This window comes from Balaenoptera acutorostrata, chromosome 20 (assembly GCF_949987535.1).
Source record: "Balaenoptera acutorostrata chromosome 20, mBalAcu1.1, whole genome shotgun sequence".
Classification (NCBI taxonomy): Eukaryota; Metazoa; Chordata; class Mammalia; order Artiodactyla; family Balaenopteridae; genus Balaenoptera; species Balaenoptera acutorostrata.
The window spans coordinates 13379289-13404603 of NC_080083.1; the positions used below are offsets into that span (position 1 = coordinate 13379289).

Consider the following 25315-nt stretch of genomic DNA (forward strand, 5'->3'; position numbering starts at 1 on the left):
TATTTTCCATTATGGTTTCTTACAGGATATTGAATATAGTTCCCTCTGCTATACAGTAGGACCTTGTTGTTTATCCATTCTATATCCATTTGCATCTTCTAATCCCAAACTCCCAATCCATCCCTCCCTCACCCCTCCTTCTCCCTTGGCAACTGCAAGTCTGTTCTCTACGTCTGTGAGTCTGTTTCTGTTTCGTAGATAAGTTCATTTGTGTCATATTTTAGATTCCACATATGAGTGATATCATATGGTATTTGTCTTTCTCTTTTTGACTTGCTTCACTTAGTATGATAATCTCTAGGTCCATCCATGTTGCTGCAAATGGCATTATTTTGTTGTTTTCTATGGCTGAGTACTATTCCATTTTCTGTATATATATATGTATCACATCTTTTTTTTTGGAAAAGGAAAGTGATTTTTTTTAATAGATCTTTATTGGAGTATAATTGCTTCACAATAATGTGTTAGTTTCTGTTGTACACCAAAGTGAATCAGCCATATGCATACATATGTCCCCATATCCCCTCCCTCCCACCCTCCCTATCCCACCCCTCTAGGTCATCACAAAGCACCGAGCCGATCTCCCTGTACTATGCTGCTGCTTCCCACTCGCTAACTGTTTCACATTCGATAGTGTATGTATGTTGATGCTACTCTCACCTCGCCCCAGCTTCCCCCTCCCACCCCGTGTCCTCAAGTCCATTCTCTGTGTCTACATCTTTATTCCTGCCCTGCAACTAGGTTCATCAGTACAATTTTTTTTTTTTTAGATTCCATATGTATGCCTTAGAATATGGTATTTGTTTTTCTCTTTCTGACTTACTTCACTCTGTATGGCAGACTCTAAGTCCATCCATTTCACTACAAATAACTCAATTTTGTTTCTTTTTATGGCAGAGTAATATTCCATTGTATATATGTGCCACATCTTCTTTATCCATTCATCTGTCGATGGACATTTAAGTTGGTTCCATGTCCTGGCTATTGTAAATAGTGCTGCAGTGAACATTGTGGTACATGTCTCTTTTTGAATTACGGTTTTCTCAGGGTATATGCCCAGTAGTGGGATTGCTGGGTCATATGGTAGTTCTATTTTTAGTTTTTTAAGGAACCTCCATACTGTTTTCCATAGTGGTTGTGTCAATTTACATTCCCACCAACAGTGTAGGAGGGTTCCCTTTTCACCACACCCTTTCCACATCTTCTTTATGCATTCATCTGTCGATGGACTTTTAGGTTGCTACAATGTCTTGGCTATTGTAAATAGTGCTGCTGTGAACATTGGGGTGCGTGTATCTTTTCAAATTAGAGTTTTGTCTGGATATATGCCCAGGAGTGGGATTGCTGGATCATATGGCATGTGTTTTTATTCAGTGTGTAGCTTCTCTGAGCTGCACATTGGATCCATTACATTTTATTATTTTATTTTTAATTATACAAATAACATACGAATATATTTTTAGTAAAAATTTCAGATGATCACAGATGTGTGCAGAGTAAAATGTGGTAATTTGTTTTCTAAACTATTGTTGAAGCTGTTTATATATTTTCAGCCTATACATCATCCGTGGGTACATACACCATCCTTAATTTCTTTTAAATTTACATCTCTGGGTTTGGGCTTTTAGTTCTATACTACCAGCACTTGAGGAGGAAGCCTGCAGTTTCATAGCTCTCTGTTTATCCAGTTAGGAAACCACACTGCCTTTTTTACCTGCTTTCTCAGGCTCAAGCCATCTTCCCATATCCTTTTCTTTCATACAGCAGGCCCCAGGAACTCAGCTTGCTTTCTCTGTTCCCTGCAACAGGAACATACAGCTGATGGGAAGAGGGAATCTATTCACAGAGGTTTGAGTAATTAGGCTTTGGGGATACAGAGATTAAAACAACCAAAAATGATTTTTAACCTTAGGGAGCACTCAGTCATGTGGGGAAGACAGAAACATATGATTATATTATATATTATAATGCAGTGTGCCAAGTGCTGTGATAAAGGCAAGGCTGAGAGGCTATGGAGCATAAATTAAAGCACCTAATGGGCATGGTTAGGTAAGGCTAGAATGAGGAGGCACTTTGTAGCTGAAGGATGATGTAAGGGCATTTCCACTCTTGGGCTGAAGGCTTAGGGAGCTGCAAGTCATTCAGTATGGCTGGAGGCTAGGATGTGAGTGGTGCTCTTGCTAGAGACTAGAGTCATCCTTTACCCCTTCCTTTCCTGTACCCCACATCCAGTCAATACCAAGAGCTGTTTGGTCTACTCCTAAACATAATTTGAATCTATCTACTTTTTTCTATTTCTACTACCACTATCGTAGTACAAGCTATCATTCATTATTTCAGTAATCCATACACTATTAAGAAGTTCTTAATGACCTTTCCACATTTATTCCTGGTCCTCCTTAGGCCTTTCTTTTTGGACAGTAACCCAAATGAGCTTTCACATACACATTTCTGGTCACGTCACTTCCCTATTTGAAAGTCTTTGGTTGTTTCTCTTTGCTTTTAGAATCAGGTCCAAAATCCTTAAAGGAGTTTACTGGGCCCTGCAAGATTTGGTCTCTGCTGCTTCTGACCTTATCCTGTACCCCTCTTCCCCCCTTTGTTCTTGTTCTGTGGCTATACTGGCTTCTTCCTTGAAGGACCCAAGTTCTCTTCTGGCCCTTGGCTATGGCACATTCTCTTTGCCTGCAGTGCTCTTCTCTCTTTATCAGCTCCATTTTTGCTTCTCCTTAAACTCTCAGCGTAAATACCACTTCCCTTTTCCAGGGAAGCTTTTCCTGATCCCTGAGCCTGGTGGTTTCCCCTTTGTAATGCCGTATTTCTGATTAAGTAATTTTATCGTTACTTAAAAACTAGGTGCAGTCTTGTTCTTGTTGCTTAAAGCCTCTCCCTTGCTAGATTCAAGCCTCTGTGAGGGTGGGGTCTGTACCTGGTTGCTCACTGCCTTATCCCCATTGCCTGCATATAGAAGATTCTAAATAAATCTTAGTTGAGCATATAAAGGAGGGGAGGAAAAGTGAGGGATGAAGCTGGAGAAGATAGGAGGGGCCAGATTCTTCATAAATATTGAGGAGTTTGGATATCTAATATTAAGGATTTTAAACAAGGGATCGCATAACCAGATTGTGTAATGATCACTCTTTTCAACACTTCTACTATTAGAACAGATTTATTTGTTTGTTTGTTTTAAAAAATTTTTTATTATTACTTTTTGATTTATTTGTTTTTTAAAGGGAATTTTTTTTTTAACGTGTTTTTGTTTTTTTTTATACACTATTTTATTTATTTATGGCTGTGTTGGGTCTTCGTTTCTGTGCGAGGGCTTTCTCTAGTTGTGGCAAGTGGGGGCCACTCTTCATCGCGGTGCGCGGGGCCTCTCATTATCGCAGCCTCTCCAGACGCGCAGGCTCAGTAATTGTGGCTCACGGGCCTAGTTGCTCCGCGGCATGTGGGATCCTCCCAGACCAGGGCTCGAACCCGTGTCCCCTGCATTGGCAGGCAGATTCTCAACCACTGCGCCACCAGGGAAGCCCCTAAAGGGAATTTTTTTTAATTGCAGAAGTAACACCAATTCACGGTATCTAAATCAAACAAAAATGTACATAAAGTTTAAAATGAGAGTCACTTGTGTTCTTTCCTTCAGAGACACCACTATTAACTATTTGATGTAGGTTCTTCCAGACCTTTTTCTAAACATTTATAGTTGTGTATGTATACACACATACCTGCAGACACATGAAATATATTTTTTTAACAAAAATGAGATTATACTATATATACTGATATACAGTTTGCTTTTTTTAAAAAAAATTATTTCTTTATTTAGTTGCACTGGGTCTTAGTTGCGGCGGGCGGGCTCCTTTAGTTGCGGCTTGCGGACTCCTTAGTTGCAGAACTCGGGCTCCTGAGTTGTGGCATGTGAACTCTTAGTTGCGGCATGCATGTGGGATCTAGTTCCCTGACCAGGGATCGAACCTGGGTGCCCTGCATTGGGAGTGTGGAGTCTTAACTGCTGTGCCATCAGGGGAGTCCCACAGTTTGCTTTTTTGAATTATCCACTGGACATGCAGTCAGTTCTCCTATAAGGTAACACATGCATTCCTAAAAATCACTGTGCTATGCACAATTGCACAATAAAAACTATGGAGCTTACGGGGAAAATGGGGTTAGGAGCACAACAGTCAAAAACTCCCTCAGTGACATATTAAAAAAAAAAAAAAGATATAAACCTAATAAAGCAGTTGTACAGTTTTATACATGTTCATTGGTTAAGAAGTATGTAGATACTATCTTGAAAAAGACATGAGGTTTGCTTGTAGAAGTGGGCTTTGGAAGGATTGCTACTTGTGAGTTATTGTGAAGTGATGGAAGGAGGGTTATTTGAAATTGGCCCGGCAGGTATAACACCAGATTGGGATAGGCATGGCTCAGAATGTAAGTTCACATGGTGAACTGCAGTAGCTGGTGGATGTTTGGGGGGGAGTGTGTGTGTGTGTGTGTTTTGTGTGTTCCTGTGTAGCTCGGTTCAGCTGGGTGGAGTTTTCTGTTTACCTGTTGTTTTTCCTGAACAAAAGAAAAATTGGTGTTAGGTTCACATTGTTCCCTAATATGTTGATCATGATGGAACAGATGCACATTTTCAAAATGAGCTTGTAGCAGAACTGACTGTGTTTCCACTTGTCTAAGAGTGTCTCTTCTTAGTATGTTCTTAGTGTGGCTGCATGATGTTTCATTATAACGGTGTGTGCCATTTATTTGTCTGTGTAATTTGTGTGTTGTGCTTTACTTGCGTGTTCATTTCATTTGTCCTTTTTGAGTGATTAGCCTTGATAGGAGTTGCTCCTTTGACAACTCCTGGAGAGTTTCTAGCACAAACTGCTGAAATTCAGATCCATGAATAAGAAACAGAAAATTTGGCTTCAGGTGGTTGTTAGTAATGATAGTAATCTCCAAACTGGTTTGTCCTATCTCTGCCAAGCGTGAGCTTTTGCTCTCTCTCTGAGTGGCTGCAGGAGGTTAGCTTGTGGGTTGCTGGTTTTCAGCCTTGAGATGTGGTTTGGGTTGAACATGCAACCTGGGGAGGGACTGCCAGCCTCAGCTGTAAGTGGCATCCTCTGAAACTATTGAGCCTCACATTTAAACTCTCTCTCTGTCAGCTAAGCCACTCAAATTCAGTGTCGCCAGGGTTCCAAGCATTCTTTATTTAGTGGATGTGCCTTCCACTATGTCTCAGCTCCCTTTGGAAATCAGAAAAGGGTACTGCTTAGCAAATGAGTTGTGGCTGAGAGTGAGTTAATCTAAGGATATTAAATTAATGGCTTCAGAAATAATGTTCATACTGAAAGGCGAGAGTCTCTGATGGAACTGCTGAGGATTTTCTCAGACCTGATTGCTCTGTTATCAACATCTTGAATGCACTGTAACATGTGTCTATCTGCTGGGGAAGAATGAGCTGTTGATAGATGTTTGTCTTTCAGACTTCAGTGAGTTCTCCTATTGTGGCATGATTTGGTTTACTATTCCTGGCATTTTCCTCAACCCATTGTGATTGTTATATGTACAACATGCGTGGTGCTATGTGTAGAAAATATGTCTTTAGACAAATGAAATGTCATTGTATATTTGGCCAAGCTCTTGTGAAACCTTCCTTCTCTTTGACTCTTCTGAATATGTTTTGGGGTTCAGACTAGACTGGACCTCAGTAGCTACTAATACCTGTTATTGGGTCTTTCCTTATTTGAATCTCTCATATTATTTCACCCACCAAATGATATTGTTTGCCTTGGTCTTCTTCCTTTTGCTCCTCATCCTTCTGTCACATTCCATTATTTATTTTATTTCTTTGCATAGTATCTTTTTTTCCAAGACTTAATCACATCTGGGATTTAATGCAGTTACCCCGGACTTCTTAGAGCAGAAGGCTGTATTCTGGGTCCAGTGCTTCATCAGACTGAAGTTTGGTTTACCTGTCCTATTGTGCCAGCTTTGTGCTAAGATTGTAAAGACGAGTACAACATTGTTGTTTCCTCGAAGAGCTTAGAGTCGGGACTTCCCTGGTGGCGCAGTGGTTAAGAATCCGCCTGCCAATGCAGGGGACACGGGTTCGAGCCCTGGTCCGGAAAGATCCCACATGCCACGGAGCAACTAAGCCTGTGTGCCACAACTACTGAGTCTGCGCTCTAGAGCCCGCGAGCCACAACTACTGAGCCCGCGTGCCTAGAGCCCGTGCTCCGCAACGAGAGAAGCCACCACAATGAGAAGCCCGCACACCACAACGAAGAGTAGCCCCCGCTCACCACAACTAGAGAAAAGCCCGCGCGCAGCAACGAAGACCCAGTGCAGCCAAGAATAAATAAATAAATACATTTAAAAAAAGAAAAAAAAGGAGCTTAGAGTCTAGTGCATGGGTCAGCAGCCTTTTTTTGTGAAAGACCAAATAGTAAGTATTTTAGACTTTGCAAGCCATATGGTCTCTGTTATTACTCACCTTTGCTGTTGTGGTGCTGAAGTAGCCATAGACAAAATGTAAGTGAGTGAGCATGGCCGTGTTCCAGTTAAACTTTGTTTACAAAGACCGGTGGCAGGCTCGCTTTGGCCTGTGGGCCTACTTTACCAACCTCCGGGTGAATGGAAGGAATGGCTACATAAAGAGAATGTTTCAGTATACAGTTTATTGTTGTTTGCAGTAGTTATGTTCTGTAAAGTCACCATAGACACTGAATTAGTAGGTTCTGAACCATTGCTCCTAAGGGAAATACAGGGTTAGATTCCTATGAGCCCCTGGTTACAAGATTTTCATCAGCTGATCAGTACATAACCTTATTTTATGTATGCTTCTATTTAAACACACCTTATTTAATGTTTTGTTGATTCATTAACATTGAACTCGTGGCCAGCAGCACTATAACTCATGCCCAAGCAACTTATCTAGCACACATATTTTCTCCTTAAGACACATCACAGGGCTTCCCTGGTGGCGCAGTGGTTGGGAGTCTGCCTGCTGATGCAGGGGGCGCGGGTTCGAGCCCTGGTCTGGGAGGATCCCGCGTGCCGCGGAGCGGCTGGGCCCGTGAGCCACGGTTGCTGGGCCTGCGCGTCTGGAGCCTGTGCTCCGCGGCGGGAGAGGCCGCGATAGTGAGAGGCCCGCGCACCGCGATGGGGGGTGGCCCCCGCTTGCCGCAACTGGAGGGGGCCTGCGCACAGAGATGGAGACCCAACACAGCCAAAAATAAATAAATAAATAAACAAATGTGGGGTTTAAAAAAAAAAAAAAAAGAAAAAAAAAGACACATCACAGCCTTCTCATGTTTAGGAACACTAGATAGCATTTTAGCACTGCACTTGGGGACCATTTTAATCAATGCACAAAAATGTGGAAAATGTGGCACTAAGTAGGCCACAGAAAGGACACTAGTTTAAAGTATGAGAGAAATCACCTTGTTTGATCTCAGCTGGGAATGTGGTTATGCGGAGACTCAGATTTTTTGCTGCTCTGTACATGTTCACAAATGACTGTGAAAGCACCGTGAGTATTGATTTTGGGGTTGCTAATAAGTTTTAATGAGTAGGTGAATTCATAAATGAGAAATCCAAAGATAATGAAGACCAACTGTATCATGTAAGTGTCGTGAGGGAGGTATGTTTTGGGTGCCTTGGAAGCACAGAGAAGGGCACTTGGTCCAATCCTGGTGGAGGCGTGGGTTGTGGTGGCCAAAGGGAGGGCGAATTCAGAAGGCTTCCTGGAAACATTAACTAGGGAGAGTGAGAAGAGAGTGTTCCAAGTAGGAGGAACAGCCCGAGCAAAGACAGAGGTGGTGTGACACAGCAGAGGCTTTGCAGGGTATCTAAATCTGTGATAAGTTTGGAGGATAATGTGAGAAAGTTGGAGTGGTGGAAAGACTGAACCTTCTGCAGGAACCACTTTCTTGTTTGGTGCTGTGGACGCGTGGGTGTGTGGTGGTCCGTAGGCTGGTCCTGTATCATATCCTTCTGGATTCTGGAAATAACATTTTGTTTCTGGAATTTCTCATTGTTTATTTGTCACATCTGCATTGTTAATTCAACAAAAGCAATACTCTTCCATTCATTAAATTTGGTAGGGTGAAAGTGGACTGAATTTTTTGCCCCACAGTTTGCTGATTAAACTTTGAGGACTGCTCTCTTAGATGGTGCTTTAGGCATTCTGAGCTCGAACCTGGAGAAGGTTACTAGTGTCTCTTGGTGTCTTGGTGGTTGGAGGAAATTGCTAATGGCTTCAATCAAGAAGGGCAAAGCTCTTTTTCATTTTCATATTTTTATCGCTTTTAAAAATGCACAAAGTCAACACATGCTTATTCTAAAAAGCTTGAAAATGCAGATAAATATGTTTTATCACCTAGAGATAGCCACTTTTAACATTTTAGGGGACTTCCCTGGTGGTGCAGTGGTGAAGGCTTCACGCTGTCAATGCAGGGGGCCTGGGTTCGATCCCTGGTCGGGAAACTAAGATCCCAGTGAGATGCCACAACTAAGTCCGTCCACCACAGCCACTGAGCCCGCGTGCTCTAGATCCCGTGCGCTGCAACTAAAGAGCCCACACGCTGCAATGAAGACCCAGTGCAGCCAAAATAAATAAATAAAACATTTTAGGGTATGCTCTTCCTGCGTATTTTTATAGGGCACAGCATTTAGATTGGAAATGTCGAATGCCCATTATCCTGGGATATCAGAAGAGAAAAATCCATGCCTAATTTTTAACCTAGAATCTGGTTGGGAAAGTGGTATTCTAATATCTACGGTCAACACAGTTATCTGTATCTTGGTCTTTATCAAAGCACAGTTAGAGTGACACCATAATGTCCTGTCTCTTGTGCATAAAGAGAAACTTTTCAAGCCACAACAATAAGGAAGAGTGAGTTCAAGAAAGGTTAGACATCTAATAGGACTGATTATTGTTGTTTTCTTTTTTATAAATTTATTTTATTTTTGGCTGCGTTGGGTCTTCGTTGCTGCGTGCGGGGGCTACTCTTCGTGGCAGTGTGCGGGCTTCTCAGTGCGGTGGCTTCTCTTGTTCCGGAGCGTGGGCTCTAGGCCCGCGAGCTTCAGAAGTTGTGGCTCATGGGCTCCAGAGCGCAGGCTCAGTAGTTGTGGCGCATGGGCTTAGTTGCTCCGTGGCGTGTGAGATCTTCCTGGACCAGGGCTTGAACCCGTGTCCCCTGCATTGGCAGGCGGATTCTTAACCACTGCGCCACCAGGGAAACCCCCTGATTATTGTTTTTGAAAGATTGAGTCTGAAAGGATCCATTTCATGAGGCAGCATCTTGAGCTAGTAATAAATTGGGGGCATGTGGGATTAATGTGAGGTCCCCTGGGCATAGGAAGTTTGTGACCTTGTTTGGAAAGCTGGATTCTTGTTGGAGAAATTTCTAGGCAGTTATGTTAGGGTTGGTTTCTAGGAGGGTGGGAATAGAGATTGACAGATCTAGTAGAGGAGTGATTGCCTTTTTAAATATTTTAATTAAAGAAATGTATTTTTTTAATGTTTTATTTATTTTATTTTATTTATTTATTTTTGGCTGCGTTGGGTCTCCATTGCCGCACGCGGGTCCGCTCTAGTTGCCACAAGCGGGGGCTACTCCTCGTTGCGGTGCACGGGCTTCTCACCACGGTGGCTTCTTTGCTGCAGAGCACAGGCTCTAGGTGCATGGGCTTCAGTAGTTATGGCACGTGGACTCAGTAGTTGTGGCTCACGGGCTTCAGAGCACAGGCTCAGCAGTTGTGGTATGTGGGCTTACTTACTCCGTGGCATGCAGGATCCTCCTGGACCAGGGCTTGAACCCATGTCCCCTTCATTGGCAGGCAGACTCCCAACCACTGAGCCACCAGGGAAGCCCAAGAAATATTTTTGAATGGGGTAATATAGTATGTGTGTGTTTGTATGTAATATAAATTGTATATATAAGATAGATATATGATTGTCTATTAGTGGCATATCATACACACTGTTATTCACCTTTGCTTGGGAGTTGGGAGATCCTTCCATGAGTGATTGCCTGCAAGTCCATTATATCTCTTTAGGGTTTGGAAGCTTGTTAGCTTTCATTAATTTTGTCCAGCATTCTGTATGTCAGAGGCAGGATAGTGCAGGAGTTAACAGCTTGAGTTTTGGGAAGTCCTAAGTTCAAGTCCTGGTTTTATCAGTTATTAGCTGTGAGACTTTGGGCATGTTCCTTAATCTGCCTGCGCTTTGGTTTCCTCATTTGTAAGGTGGTGATAACAATAGACTAAATGAGATAATGCATGTAAAGAGCAATGAGTGGCATATCGTAACTTCTCATACAGTGGTGGTAGTTGTTACTGACATACTTACATTTTTGTTACGGTGTTCTTTTAAGGTATTAGGTTTGATTTTGCATTTTTCGCTTTCCAACCGAAGTGAACAATGAGGCTTGATGATTCACAAACTGACAGCCCACTGTCTAAATGCAAACTGTTCATTTGATTTGAAGAGTTTTATTTAATTATGAAAAATTTCAAACACACACAAGAAAATAGCGTAATGAACCCCCATACCTGTCACCCACATTTTCCACATTTGTTTCAGCTTCTCCCCCTCACCCCCTGCTGAAGTATTTTAAAGCAAACCCTAGACCACTGCATCCCTACATATTTCACTTCTCTACATGCCTTTTATTTTCTAATTAAAAAATATATATATATATATTTATTTATTTGGCTGCACTGGGTCTTAGTTGCAGTATGCAGGATCTTTGTTGCTGCGTGTGGGATCTTTTAGTTGCTGCATGCGGGATCCTTAGTTGCGGCACGTGGGATCTTTAGTTGCAGCACACGGGCTCTTAGTTGCGGCATACAGGATCTAGTTCCCTGACCAGGGATCGAACCTGGGCCCCCTGCTTTGGGAGCATGGAGTCTTAACCACTGGACCACCAGGGAAGTGCCCCCTACATGCCTTTAAAAAAGTAATGAACGTTTTCTTACGTACCACAGGGCCATTGCCCTGCCTTTCCTTGGCGTCATTCAATATCTGATCTATAACTTCATTTCCCAGATTATCTAACAAATGTCTTTTTAGAGTTGGTTTGTTCAAATCAAGATCTATATATTATTGTTTGATTGTTTTTTTCCTAAGTCTCTTTTAATCAAGACCGGTTCTGCCTTCCCTTTTAAAAATTTTCTTCATGTCACTAGCTTGTTAAAGAAGCAGGTCAAAAAAAAAAAAAAAAAGAAGAAGAAGCAGGTCAATTGTCCTATGGAATTTCCGCATTCTGGATTTGCCTCTCTTTCCTTGTGGTATCATTTAACCTGTTCCTCTCTCCCCATATAACTGTAAATGAGAGTTAAACACATGGTTAGATACTTTCAGCATTTTTGGTAAGAGTACTTCATTGGTGGGGCCGTGTGCCTCATTTTTTATTGCATTAGGAGATGTCAGATTAGCTCACTAACCAGAGTTCAAGTGGTACAAATAGTGGATTTTTGTTTGTTTTATTTTAAAATTACAGTCAGTTGCCAGCTAATTCTCAAAAGAAATCAAGATCTGGCAACAATTTGCCAGAGCTGAGTAGTACCTACCCCCTTTTAGTTTGCCACTAGCCCCTTTACCTCTCCTATGCTTGCTTGTATGTTGCTTACTTATATCACGCACCTTGCCTCTGTAGGCATTTGATTTTGTGATCCATGCTTTAAAAGTGTCACCAAAGTAAGTTATTACAATCCAGGTTTTTAAGAGACATCTAAGTTGTTTCTCAGAGATTCAATTTAAGATTGACAAGAGCACCCAAACGGGCCTGACTTTGGGCACAGGGAAATGTCTTAATCATTGGGCCATAGGTGTTTTGCTGGGATTCACGTGACGTTGTCATTGTTGTTGACCCAGAAATCAGTTAGCAGTATGTCCTGGTACCTGGCTGGGTTACTCTGTCTGCTGTCCAGTAGTGAGCCTAAGGAATCTGAAGGTATCACTTCTGTTTCTTAATGAAATTTGTACCTGTGGGAATTGAGGCCTACCTACAGAGCTCTGGGACAGAGCTCTTTCCTCAGCATCCTGTTGCAGCCAAGCTTGGTGAAAAGTGAGAAGTTATACTGCCTAAGCGTGTGAACTGAAAAGCTTCAGGCTGTGTTTTAGTAAAGTCTGAATGCCACCCACCAAACCAGTTGGTTAGAATAAGCTTTTCTGGTCTCATGTAGTTTTCCTTGTCCCCAGGCTTTTTGATAGTTATGTGGAATCTCTGGCAGAGTGAGAACCTTATTTGCCAAGGTTTGGGAATCATCTGCCTGGATTTTGTGTGCTGTCCCTGCCTGGATCTCTTGTGTCCATGTTTCCATGGTGGTTTTTCCTTCGAGGATGATGATTTTCTTTCCGACTCTGATACATGGCTCTACAAGGCTAGATAGTATATGAGTACATTTTTTTCTTGCCTTTAATCAAGAGTCCAGCAAAGTAAACATGGGCCAAAAAAGGAGCACAGCTTCACTGTGGGAAATCCAGGTCAGGTGGCCGTAGCACAGAGCTTTCACATGCTCAACTTATTATATTTGCTTGAAGGCTTTTTTTAAAAGTGTGGTATGCAGGTGGCATTTTCTTCAGACCCATCCTTTGTCTTGCTTTTCAGTGCCCCTTGCATAATTTGTGCACTCCAGCTGCTGCTGCTGCTACCACTGCTGCCACCACCGTGCAGAAGAAAGCTGTGATGTGTGGGTGATACACATCTAATGCCTCCACCTTCCCCTCACCCCCCTGCCCCCACCCATGAACATAACTATAGATGAGAGCATGGTTTTAGAAGGCCTGCTTCCTTAGGCAAGATGTCTTGCCTTGTATTCGAGTGAGTTCCAATTCCTAGAGTTGTATCATGATCCCTCAGGTTGGCACTTCCAGAGCTAGTGCCACTATGAAGCTCAAAATAGCTTTTGACCTGATTTCCTCTGGGTAGCCTAAGCATTGACTTAATTTACAATGATAGAGAAGAATTGAGTCTCTCTGCTCTTAGGTAAATGTTTTGTCCATGATAACTCAGTTATTGCATTGCCCCATAATTATATCGTCAAAGCAGAGAAAGTTGGCCTCATGAATACAGAGATTTTATATCTGTAAGGTGGGTACCATGTATTTTTTCGGGGTTGCTGTGGGCATTTTATTAACTTCATGTCACTGATGTGGCCCTTTACTTTTGTAAAGTAGCTTACAATATGTACCCCGTGTCATTCTCCTCCACCCTGGCAACTCTTTGAAAGTATTCTTCTGTCAACTGAGATTTGGCAGCATGTGATGACAGGAGTTCATAAGAGCCTCTTTCTACAGGAAGAGGCTACAGATTGGCTCTCTTTTTCTCAGGCCATAAGAAACAGCTTGGTGAGATTACTTTCAAAGAAAGTCAGAACTGGGACTGGGTTTTTTCAGATATTGATCCTATGAGTTTGCTGTGAGGAACAGCCTCTAACAGACAAGGTCTGGGGCCACCTGCCTGGATCACTGTTGGACTCTCGGGCTGATGTCTGTCTTTGTCTCTTTGTGGTTAGCAGTGAGTGGAAGTTTCTCAAAGTACATTGGCCCTAACTACAAACCCTTAACGCCCCATATGACCTCGGTCACCAAACCACTTCAGGGCTTTATTTTTATCCTAGCAGTTTTGTTTCAAGATGTGAGGTTGGTTTCTTTCCTCTAGCAGAGCAGAGTTCTCTAGGGGGAAGAAACAGAGTGCCAGGGTGCAGTTGAGGCTGGTTAGACACCAAAACCACACTCTTCGTCTTTCTGGGCTTGAGACGTGATATAAGCCATGCTGCAAACACCAGCTTCCACACGGTGAAGAAACCTTGTCAGATACTCTCTTCATTTATTTTTTGTGTTTGTTTTATTTATGTTTTTAGACAACTAAAATGTGGAGGAAGAGGAGGTGTACCTTCCCATTCTGCTTCAACCAGAAATCTAATTCTAAGAATGAATACTTTCTTTTTTTTTTTTTTTTTTTTTTAAAGAAATTCACGTTCTTTTATTTATTTATTTATGACTGTGTTGAGTCTTCGTTTCTGTGCGAGGGCTTTCTCCAGTTGTGGCGAGTGGGGACCACTCTTCATCGCGGTGCGCGGGCCTCTCACTGTCGCGGCCTCTCTTGTTGCGGAGCACAGGCTCCAGACACGCAGGCTCAGTAATTGTGGCTCACGGGCCCAGTTGCTCCGTGGCATGTGGGATCTTCCCAGACCGGGGCCCGAACCCGTGTCCCCTGCATTGGCAGGCAGATTCTCAACCACTGCGCCACCAGGGAAGCCCTGAATACTTTCTTAAAATCCAGTATTTCCCAGCTTAAGGTTTTTCATCTTCCCCAAGAGTGTTGATGAGAACTCTCACAACTCACCAGGTCTCAGGAAACCGGATTACCAACATATCCTGTTCGCGTGCATGTGTGTATTCTGTGTTACCCACAGGCCACTTTCCACCCCACGTGACCTTTAGTTACCATCCGGAAAGTCAGGACCCAGATACCAGTCAGATTTTCCAGGCTTTGGTTTGGTTTAGACATTTTAGAAAATGTTAAGAGTAGTAATTCTAAAGAGACTTTTTGAGTGGCACGCATAGTGAATAGGAAGTTACATACCCTCAAGGGAGAGGGAAAGGCTGCCCCTGTGCTCTTTTCAGTAACATGTTTGAAAACGAACATTCACAAGAAAACTTGCTCCTGAAATGCACAGGGGAGGAGAGGAGAGAACTGTTTAATTGATTAGAAGTCAAATACATGCCTCAGTTCTTAGGTTTTAAGACTAAATTCTGAAGCTCTTGTTGCAATCTTTAAAATTGTAATGTTCATTATTGGAGTTGTTTATAACACACGGCGTCGAATTTTATTTTAGTCAGCATCTCTCAATATAAGTGGACTGTAATGAGTCAGGTAGTGCTCTGAACAGGGGGAGATACAAGACTGCCAGTGGCCTGCAAGCTAAGAAGCGTTTATTACCTTTTTATGTAAGGAGTTGTTTAAAAAGAAGAACGTGTGACAGAGAGACGTATGTGGCCTGTAAGGCCTAAACTATTTACTGCCGGACCCTTTACAGAAAAAGTTGGCCCACCACTGCCCCAGAAGCTGGGCGGGTGAAGGCAGTTAACCCAGAGGTCCTTTAGGACATTGATTGTTAATGAGGGTGTTATTGCCTTTTGGGGGCACAGTTCATTTTTCTGGCCTGTCACCATAGGATGTTTAGCATTCCTGGCCCCGTCCACTAGATGCCAGTAGTTGGCCCCCACGATTTTCCAAGGACTCCCTGGGAGGAGTGGAACTGTTTTGGTTGAGAACCAGTGATTTAGAGCCTACTGAGATTAAAAAAACACCTTGTTAAGGTTTCTTCCTTCATTTCCTCTCAGTCAGAGAAACAGACCTAGAATTTGGCCCTTCATGGCATAGGGATCAAGCACAGTGAGAGAGAATTCCAGTCACTGGGGGAATAGGGAGAATTTTCAGTGTAGAATAAAAAGGTTGTAAGGAGGCCATTTAATGAGTGTGTCTGTTGCTTGTTCACCCTTCAAGACTTGTTCAGGTTGATGTATGATTTATGAAAGGTTTGTTTTGATGTTGGCCATGCTTTGGAAAGCATGTTCCTCTCTATGTGAGAGGAAGAGTGGCCATCTTTGGCCTTAATGTCCAGATGATTTTGAGATCTGTGGGAATCCGTATGGTGTACTTGAGAGACTTGTTCAAAGCCAATGTAAAGACGTAGTTTTGGCATCTCCTGAATAACCTGATATCCAGACTTAAGCCAGAACTCTGGGGTTAGAGAATTTTCCAGCCTGGGAGAGTCGACTGAGAAAAGTCCTCCTTTGGCTCCTTACCAAGTTAGACAAGGGAGCAATCAGCTGCTGAGTTCCAGCCAACTGGAATGTATGTGCGGGTGTACTATAAATCGTCCCTTAGGATCCAGCTCCTAGTCTGTGAAGAGCCTTCCAAATAAGAATGAGACCCTTACACAGGATCCATGTTCAATCTGCAGCTGCTATAGGAAGGGACAGAGTAGTGAGGCGATGTTACTAGTAGTGAGTGGGAGCAGCTCACTTTGTATATAACGTATTGTCTGTTGTGTGGGGTAAGAGACTGCACTGACCTTTTTGTTTTCCCCATGTTACCTTTCTCACCAATTTCCTATGTTTTTTTAAGTTTCTGACCATACTCGTGGGGAGACGTATCTGTAGTTCTGTTATTTGCAATCCCTATCTACTCTTTAAGGTCCCGGGATTTCATCTGTCTACTCCGTTTTCACTGTCTTGGGTGTGATGTTTGGGCTGAGGTAGAGAATATGAAATAGTTGTCTTCTTGGCTTGTGATCTTACCCCAGTCGGTAGACCCTTTGTTTGGCTCCAGGGGGAAACTCAGGTTATTCCCCTCCTGGAAGCCTTTCACTTTACTCATAAATATTTAATATTGAAGTTACTGCTCAGTTTTATTTTCCCAAGTATTAGTATATAGACTCCCTAGACCAGAAGGAACTTAAAATACTATCGAGATGCTTTCTGATGCTCAAGTCCCTGTAAAATGTATTTATCACACATTTTTATTATTAAGAGCTTCAGTGATTTTTCCAGTTGTCTATCTTCTGTCTACCGATTCAAAATTTATTGAGTGTCTGCTCTGGGAATCACTAGGCATCTCTCCTCCTTTTGCTCTTTCCATGTCATTCATTCCTAGAACATGTACCTAGGTGACATGTTGGTCCGTGGTAGTATTGCTTTGACTGAATTGTACTTCGGTGTAAGGTCATCAGCCTATATTAAGACAAATAATAAAAGAGGCCTAGGGAATCATTGCTGTTTGCATTACTTGGTATCTTCTTTGTGGAAACCACGGGAGAAATTTTTGCTTTTAGTATCAGAGATAGTTGTACTGTGTGAGGTTTTTTTGTGTGTTTTTTTAAACCTCATGCACATTTACGAATTTGTTATTCAGAATAATTCTCTATTTTAATTGTTCCAGAGGTTAGAGCTGAACTTGTAACTGGCTTTAGTAAGTGTCAGGGATTTCTGGCATGCATTTTGTGTCGTGTCCTTACTGCTCCTGACCTCTAATCTTTTTCTTGATGGCTCCTCTTTCTTTTTTGTATTCTGTCTTGCAGTACAGTATATACCTTTATATGTGGACTTAAATAATTGGCTTCACAGTTTTATATGGACATTTTTCTCTTTTCTCTTACTTATCCAGTTGTGAAACCCCTTTCTCAGGTCAGCTAGTCATCCCTGAGGGGATCAGGGTTTTTCCTGTCCCCATTCAGGTCATTTCCATAAATATTCAGTGAATAGCTTTGTATGCTGGTCATTATTCTAGGCACTGCACCTAGAAAGGTAAATGATATTGGTCCTTCCTTCAAAGATACAGTGTAGTAAGAAAAATGGATACGTAAGTAAATACTTGTAATGAAATGTTACATGTTATAATAGAAATATGTATACTGTATAGGGGTAATACAGAGGAGAAAGAAATTAACTCATGATGAACAGGGAAAGCTACCTAGAAAGGTGATCTGTCCTTAATTTTGAAGGATGAAAGAAGTTCTTTAGGGAGATGTGGGTAGCAGACTTTTCTGGCAGAAGGAACAGCATGGATTAAAACATGGTGTGGTTAGAAACTGAGTGGTTGCTTCTGAGATTCCTAGCCAGGAGTCTGTCATTAGAACATCTTAGGCCACAGTACAGATGTCCACACCAATGCTGTCTAATCATTCAGCTGGAACTGAAGATTCATCACAAAGTGGATACTTCTGGGCTTTTGATTTGGCCCAAGCTTAGAAGTGAATCCTTCAAATAGTTCTTCTTTGCTTTATTTTATGCATTAGCAAAGGTTGAGTCATCCTACAGTCATGCCTTCCATCATTCTGGGAAGCTTTCTGAGCCAAGCCTAGCTTGGCTGGGGAATAAGTTATGCACTGTGTTGTAACTGTTGGCAATAAGTCCTGTTCTTGCTCTTCACACGCACAGTAGGACTGCAACTACTGAAGCATATGGAAAAGAGGAGTTGGAATAATACCTTTGTGGATTTGCATTTTTCTGGGGTGTTTCTTGGTAAAGATACGGAAGTCTTATTTTGTCTAATGAGATTTTGAGCTGACTTGTGCCACAAATCTCTGAGATGCTAGGCCCTAATTTGTAAAGCAAACTATTTGTAAGTCAGTTGACATTCTCTTCGAGGAATTTCTTTGGCATATTTTCTTTTAGACTTCCGGACAGATCTGTAAAGCAGTATGGCTTTTAAAATACTTTGAAGTGATACATATCAAAAGGTTGGATAAGACACTAGTAGATGCCCTTGGTGCCCCCTGAGAAGCTGTCCCTTGTGGCTGATGCAGACTTGGAGTCAGATCTTCTGGGTCATATTCCTAAATTTCTTTTTATTTCTGCCAACACATTTCTCAGTCTCTTTCCTTGTTTCTACATCTGTAAAATAGGATCTAGTTTACACCGTCAGTAGGTCTGGTATTTAACACCAGCGTAGCTTTCTGCACCTAGATGGGGCCACAGCCTTTTAGCACAGCCACCTTCATTTTTACCACCTCACAGTTAGAATCTTGACGGGGGTTAGGACATACAGGGCAAAGGATACTGGCGTGAAATAAAGGCTTTTTGTGGAACAGCAGCAGAGGTTGTGGTAATTTGAAGAAAACTTTTATTACAGTATAATATACATACAGGAAAGTGCATGTATCAAAGCCATACAGGTTGATCAATTGTCACAAACTAAGCAAACTGTGTAACCCAGTGTAATTAGTTTTTATTTATTTGTTTGTTTGCTTGTTTGTTTTTGGCTGTGTTGGGTCTTCATTGCCACACGCGGGCTTTCTCTAGTTGTGGCGAGTGGGGGCTACTCTTCGTTGTGGTGCGCGGACTTCTCATCGCAGTGGCTTCTCTGGCTGCGGAGCACGGGCTCAAGGTGCGCGGACTTCAGTAGTTGCGGCACGTGGGCTCAGTAGGTGTGGCTCGGGGGCTCTAGAGCACAGGCTCAGTAGTTGTGGCGCACAGGCTTAGTTGCTCCGCGGCATGTGGGATCTTCCCGGACCAGGGATCAAACCCGTGTCCCCTGCATTGGCAGGTGGATTCTTAACCACTGCGCCACCAGGGAAGTCCCGGCGTAATTGGTGTTTGACTCGTCATTTTCGTGCTTCTCTTTCAACTCTAAACTCACATTTTCCCTATACATTTCATAGTAACAGTGAGAGGGATAAAGCACTGTAAATAAGTTAGGAAGAAGTTAATGTTCATGATTTACCTGCTTTCTGGTGTGCCTAAGATTGATTTTCATTGTTGAGAGAGGATAAGGAAAATGAAGAGGAGAATTGGATCAAAGACAAGGAATCTGAAGGTGTTTGCCATGCCTTTTGAACTAGATATTTTGAGTCTGGGAACCAGCACAAAAAGGATATGACTGACAGAAAACTAGATGGAAGCAGGCCTTCCTCCAGTCACAGTGAAACTGAGTCTCTCACCAAAAGTGCTGTGGTTTTTGGCCTTAATGTTGAACTCTGGCTGTTGGGGGAAAAGTGACATCATGGCCAGCCTGCTCCTTGGCGATGCTTGGGTCCAGCTGGGATGTGGGATCCTACAAGTTCTGCGTTGCATGTTTATAGCCTTGTCTGTGGTGTCCAGGTAAATGCCAGGCTGCGTCAGCTCATGTTGTCGTCTATGTGTAATCCATTTTTATTCCAACCATTTTCTTCCCTTTCTACTGCTAGCTGCCAGTGAGGTAGAGGTGCCTCTGTTGATAAAGAACAGATACAGAAGTTCACATCCAAACCTGAATAACCATTTTTAACTTGAAACACTTTTCCTAGGAGTTGATGCTCCAGAATCCTTCCCTTATTTGGTGCCTTGCTTAAATCTGAAGCTCACATGAGGTTGTCAGAGCGCCCTGTAATGCTGGTTATTTGCTTTTTGGTGCCCACAGCAGAGTGGTTTGTGAAACCTTCTTTGTGACCACATCTTTCTTAAACTGAAGCTTCGTTCTTCTCTGGGTTCTTAGATTAGTTCTTACTCCTCCCTTTCCTGAGATATTCAGGGGTTTTCCTGTATTGTGGTAGGTGGGTAGGCAGGAGGGTATGTTTTCTCATATTTTTTCTGGACCATGCACAGTCCCTTGATGATAGTGTGTAAATGCACATATATTCTTTGATTCTTGAAGAACTACTTCCTTATTAAACAGGCAGATTGTGGATTTATCTAGAAAAATATTAGGGTTTTTATTTTACTAGTTTTATTACTGCTATTTTACTGATATGGAGAACAAGCTTTTATTCACTTTTCCCACTTTTCTTTCTTCTCTCTTCTGGCTGGCATTATCCTAGGGTACAGTTGTTAAGTGCTTCCACCAGCTTTCATGGTATGATCTGGACTGGAAGTATCTACTTCCCTTAATCTGCAAGAGTTCTCGGTTGGTTTGGCCCAGTGGTCTTTCAGTGAATGATAGCTGGAGCCATTGGTGGGTTTTTGCTTGGGGTTGCTTTAGCTTTTGGCCTTTATAAACGTCCTCAGTGTGATTCTTGGTTCTGCCAAAAAAGTTGCCCCCTTTTTTTTTTTTTAATTAATTAATTAATTTATTTTTGGGTGTGTTGGGTCTTCGTTTCTGTGCGAGGGCTTTCTCCAGTTCCAGCGAGCTGGGTCCACTCTTCATCGCGGTGCGCGGGCCTCTCACTGTCGCAGCCTCTCTTGTCGCGGAGCACGGGCTCCAGACGCGCAGGCTCAGTAGTCGTGGCTCATGGGCCTAGCCACTCTGCGGCATGTGGGATCTTCCCAGACCAGGGCTCGAACCCGTGTCCCCTGCATTGGCAGGCAGACTCTCAACCACTGCGCCACCAGGGAAGCCCAAGTTGCCCCTTTTAAAGGTGGAAGATTAAGAGCTCAGACTCTGGAACCAGACTTGGGCTGGTCACTTAACCTCTCTGTGCTCAGTTTTCTCATCTGTAACATAGAAATAATAGTAGTACTTACCTCACAGGATTGTTGTGAGGTTAAATGGGCTAATAGTCATAAAGTGCTTAGAAATGTGCCTTACACAGAGAAGGTGCTGGAGAAGTTTTGACTGTTACTAAGGTGGTTGAGTATGACACACTTGTTTTGCTCAGCTGGGAAACCTTGAGCTCTCGGTGTCTGAGTTGTGTCTTAGTAGGTTGGGGTACTTTTAACTCCTAAAGCACAGAGCCAGCTCTGTAAATTCAACCTGTCCTTAGTTGGGAGCTGCCCCCAAGCTTCTGAAAGGTGCAGTCCAATAGTTAAAATCAGGTGTGAGGCCACACTTCCACACTATGTGGATTATATATCTGGGCAGAAGAGTAGAATAGGTTCTTCCAATCCTTTGCTCCCATTGGCTGAGCCTTATTTGTGCTTCAGGATGTGTCTTTTGCTCCGATCATATGGCAAAGCCAGAAATTGTAAAAGTATGGGTATTATAATCTTTGGAGCAAACTCATATCCATCCATCTCTTCAGTCAGCTGTCCCTCACTATTGATAATTCCTGTGTCCTGGTATATAGAAACGAATCATTCACTAAAGGACATCAGCCTAGAGCTGTGCTGACCGGTGTGGTAGCCACTAGCTATACGGGGCTATTTAATTAAAATGAAATAAAATTAAAAGTTCAGTTCCTCAGTCACCATAGCCACCTTTCAAACACTCATTACTCACCTGTGGCTGATGGCTACTGTATTGGTCAGTGAAGATAAGGAACATTTCCATCATCATGGAAAAATTTTATGGACAGAGCTCATATAAAGACAGATGTGTGTATATAATAAAGATGTACCATGATACCCGGTATCACAGAGGCATGTGAAATAGTCTCTGAGTCTGGAGGATAAGGTGTCAAGCTCAGCCTGGAGGTAGAGGGTTGGGAAGAGGGTCTTAAGCAAGGAAAAGAAGGGCTTTATTCGATATAAAAAGGAGTGCATGAGAAGGCATTAGACGGAGATTGGCCATAGTAGCAGGAAGAACATGGTGAATTTAGGGCATCACAAATAATTGTTTGTTGCTGAAGGGTAGGCTGTATCAGCAAGAGTGGAGGCAGGAGGAGCAGCCAAAGACCAGACTAGAAAGGCTATTTGTTCATCAAGTATTTATAGGTTACCCTCTATGAGTCTGCTGGCTGTGGTGAATGAAATCCACAAAGTCCTTCCTGTCATGGTGTGTGTGTAAAAATTGGTGATAAGTGCTATAAAAACAGTGTAAATTAGAGCAGTCGTTCTCAAACTTTGGTACAGTACTATCATCTGGGAAGCTTTTAAAAATCATGATGCCCAGGTTTCACCTCCACGCCAATTAAATCAATATCTGGAGATAGAAGTCAGGCATCCGTATTTTTAAAAGATTCATAGGCAATTCCTACGAATCGTAAATGTTGGGAACCACTGGGCTAGAGAGAAAATATCGCCCCCCCCACACCCCCTGAGTGGGAATGTGCTTAGCATATTCAAGTATCAGGAAGCTGCAGGAGTGGAGAATGATTATTACGCAGGACTCTTGTCGGCCATTGTAAGGACTTCGGCTTGTATTCTGATGTTAGCTGTGGTCTCTTCTTGTCCAGTCTCTTGAGCTGGAATGTAGCAGATGGAGCTGCTATTACTCAGGATCAAAATCCTTAAATCCCGATAGTACTCTGTTTTCTCTTATTTTCCTTTTTTATTTTTATTTATGTATTTATTTATTTAAAATAAATTTATTTATTTATTTATGGCTGCATTGGGTCTTCGTTCCTGCTCACAGGCTTTCTCTAGTTGAGGCGAGTGGGGGCTACTCTTCATTGTGGTGCACGGGCTTCTCATTGTGGTGGCTTCTCTTGTTGCGGAGCACGGGCTCTAGGTGCACAGGCTTCAGTAGTTGTGGCTCGTGGGCTCTAGAGCGCAGGCTCAGTAGTTGTGGCGCATGGGCTTAGTTGCTCCGTGGCATGTGGGATCTTCCCGGACCAGGGCTCGAACCTGTGTCCCCTGCATTGGCAGGCGGATTCTTAACCACTGTGCCACCAGGGAAGCCCCTCAAATCTATATATTTTAATAGATTCTTCAACAGTCTCTTACTGAATATGTATTAATTACCAGACACTATGCTAGGCTGTTTAAAAATATTATTGAAAGGGGCTTCCCTGGTGGCGCAGTGGTTGAGAATCTGCCTGCCAATGCAGGGGACACGGGTTCGAGCCCTGGTCTGGGAGGATCCCACATGCCGCGGAGCAACTAGGCCCGTGAGCCACAAATACTGAGCCTGCGTGTCTGGAGCCTGTGCTCCACAATAAGAGAGGCCGCGATAATGAGAGGCCCGCGCACCGCGATGAAGAGTGGCCCCCACTTGCCACAACTAGAGAAAGCCCTCGCACAGAAACGAAGACCCAACACAGCCATAAACAAACAAACAAACAAACAAATAAATAAATAAAAAAGAAAAAAAAATATTATTGAAAGAAAATAAGATAAGAATATCCAAATTATCTCTAAAAATGAAATCAGTGTTTCACTTAGTTTGAGTAAGACTTCTATGTGATTTTAAAGACTTCTGCTTGGTTCTGGGCCACTGCTGGTCTCTGTAAATTGAGTTACTTAGAACTAGAACCATTGGGAGTTAGGGACAAGGGATCATGATTGATTGAGTGTGGAATGATGGTTTTCTTTGTCTTCCCTCTTTTCTCTGTCTCTATTGCCAATGGATGATTGCAGCAGCTTCTTAACTGGTCTCCTGGCCTGTAAACATTTTACTCCGCACTCCCCGCTGCCAACCAAAAAAAAAAAAAACAACTAAAATTTCTAGACAGTTGTCAGGATGCCCTTTTAAAAATGGAGGTTTGGGGCTTCCCTGGTGGTGCAGTGGTTAGGAGTCTGCCTGTCAGTGCAGGGGACACGGGTTCGAGCCCTGGTCTGGGAGGATCCCACATGCTGCAGAGCAGCTGGGCCCGTGAGCCACAGCTGCTGAGCCTGCGCGTCTGGAGCCTGTGCTCCGCAGCAGGAGAGGCCGTGATGGTGAGAGGCCCGCGCACCGCGATGAGGAGTGGTCCCCGCTTGCCGCAACTAGAGAAAGCCCTCGCACAGAAACGAAGACCCAACACAGCAATCAATCAATAAATAAATCTTAAAAAAAAAATAAATAAATAATGGAGGTTTGCTGATGTCACTTCTCTGCTCAAAACCCTTCAGTGGCTTTGATTAAGATCAAACTCTTTAGCAAGGACGTCTACAACTTGGCCCAGCCTATTTCTTTAGCCTCCCTCTTGCAGAATCACTCACCTGGCCATGCCAGTCTACAACGTGCTACTCTTGGGACCATCACACATGCTGTCCCCTATGCTTATGACACATAGGCATGACATGACTCTTTACCTCTTTTCCTCTGAGATCTCTGATGCTCCTGCTGTGGAAATACACAGCATCCCATCCTTCGCCAATCATGGTACTTTATAATTGTGTCAACCACAGAGGAGGCATTATCTCTGCCTTGTTCATAGTTCATGCACAGTGTCATGTCCCTAGAAGATGGCAAGTAAGTTTTTGTTGAATGAATACATGAATGGGTAGACACAGTGTGAAAAGGACCTCACCATCATCAGCGCTCTGTTGATCCATTCATTTAAAAGATGGTTTGAGCTTGTGTATGTGCCTTTGGAAAACTATTTTCTGGTGCCCAACTCTTCACCAAGTGGGAGCTTCAGCCCTGTCCTCTTCTCTCCCACTTTGTGCAGTTGCAAAGGTGTCCTAGCGCCCCCATTTTTTTGGGTTGATGGGCATGAGAGTTCCCAGGCTCTGAGAGAGATGAGTCAGAAAGAAGAGTCATTCAGAAAGTAACTCAGTCAGAGCAACAGTGTCGCCCTTTGGCTGAACTTTCTCTCTTTCCCTGCATACCTTGAGATGCTAAGCTGGTGGCACTTCTGAGCTGTAGATTGTCAGACCACACAGCACAGGGATTCATAAGCCTTAGTCTGACACTTTCCCTTGATTAGGGATGTTTTGGGAAAAGTTCTGGTCCCCTCTGGCCTAGGTGAAATATTGATTCGGCTTGGGTGTGTTGTGTTTCCACCCCATAGTGGCTTCCAAGGTGGAAACCTTGAGAGCCCCATTTATATTTCTCTGTAGCCTTTGGGGCGTTTGAGGTCAAAAGCTTTGAGAGCAGCAGTCTTTTGGCATTTGGTGTATTTTGTGCTAACATAGAATAGGATGGTGTTTGCCCAGAAGCTGGTAAGAAAGATTAGATTTAGTTAGAACTGTTCATTTGTGGGCTTTTAGAATTGGAAGGAACACTGTGGATTGGTGATTCCTCTGAGGTGATAGGTGGGAGGGTAGGTGTCAGAACATCCAGAGAGGTGGGGCTTGCTATTAAAC

General features: G+C 43.0%; 1 protein-coding gene and 1 non-coding gene across 6 annotated transcripts in view; one reads left to right on the forward strand and one right to left on the reverse strand.

Annotated features, from left to right (window-relative positions):
• Nucleotides 1-25315, forward strand: part of SMG6 (SMG6 nonsense mediated mRNA decay factor) — a 242674-nt gene that overhangs the window by 22545 nt on the left and 194814 nt on the right. The window lies entirely within an intron of this gene.
• Nucleotides 10860-10932, reverse strand: TRNAW-CCA (transfer RNA tryptophan (anticodon CCA)). Its single transcript has one exon. It is a non-coding gene; the product is annotated as a tRNA-Trp (tRNA).